The sequence below is a fragment of the Arachis stenosperma genome, chromosome 4, assembly GCF_014773155.1.
Source record: "Arachis stenosperma cultivar V10309 chromosome 4, arast.V10309.gnm1.PFL2, whole genome shotgun sequence".
NCBI lineage: Eukaryota > Viridiplantae > Streptophyta > Magnoliopsida > Fabales > Fabaceae > Arachis > Arachis stenosperma.
In genome coordinates, this window is record NC_080380.1 from 59,100,289 (window position 1) to 59,100,965 (window position 677).

Genomic DNA, 677 nt, shown 5'->3' on the forward strand with positions numbered 1-677 from the left:
GAGAAATCATGTTTACTTGCTGAGTCAACACTTTGTTCTGAGCCAATATGGCATTCAGAGCATCAATTTCAAGAACTCCCTTCCTCTGAGGCGTCCCATTATTCACGGAATTCCTCTCAGAAGTGTACATAAATTGGTTATTTGCAACCATGTCAATAAGTTCTTGAGCTTCTGCAGGCGTTTTCTTTAAGTGAATGGATCCACCTGCAGAATGGTCCAATGACATTTTGGAAAACTCAGATAGACCATAATAGAATATATCTAATATGGTCCATTCTGAAAACATGTCAGAAGGACACTTTTTGGTCATCTGCTTGTATCTTTCCCAAGCTTCATAGAGGAATTCACCATCTTTTTGCTTGAAGATTTGAACATCCACTCTAAGCTTGCTCAGCTTTTGAGGAGAAAAGAATTTATCCAAGAAGGTCGTGACCAGCTTATCCCAGGAGTCCAGGCTATCTTCAGGTTGTGAGTCCAACCATGTTCTAGCTCTGTCTCTTACAGCAAAAGGGAAAAGCATGAGCCTATAGAGTTCAGGATCTACTCCATTCGTCTTTACAGTCTCACAAATCTGCAAGAACTCAGTTAAAAACTGGTAAGGATATTCAGATGGAAGTCCATGAAACTTGTAGTTCTGTTGCATTAGAGCAACTAATTGAGGTTTCAGCTCAAAATTG

General features: G+C 39.9%; 1 non-coding gene across 1 annotated transcript; it reads left to right on the forward strand.

The window, feature by feature from the left end:
- The first annotated feature begins 284 nt into the window (after nt 1–284).
- LOC130977691 (small nucleolar RNA R71) lies at nt 285–388 on the forward strand. The gene has a single exon (XR_009085374.1). It is a non-coding gene; the product is annotated as a small nucleolar RNA R71 (small nucleolar RNA).
- Nucleotides 389–677: the final 289 nt, after the last annotated feature.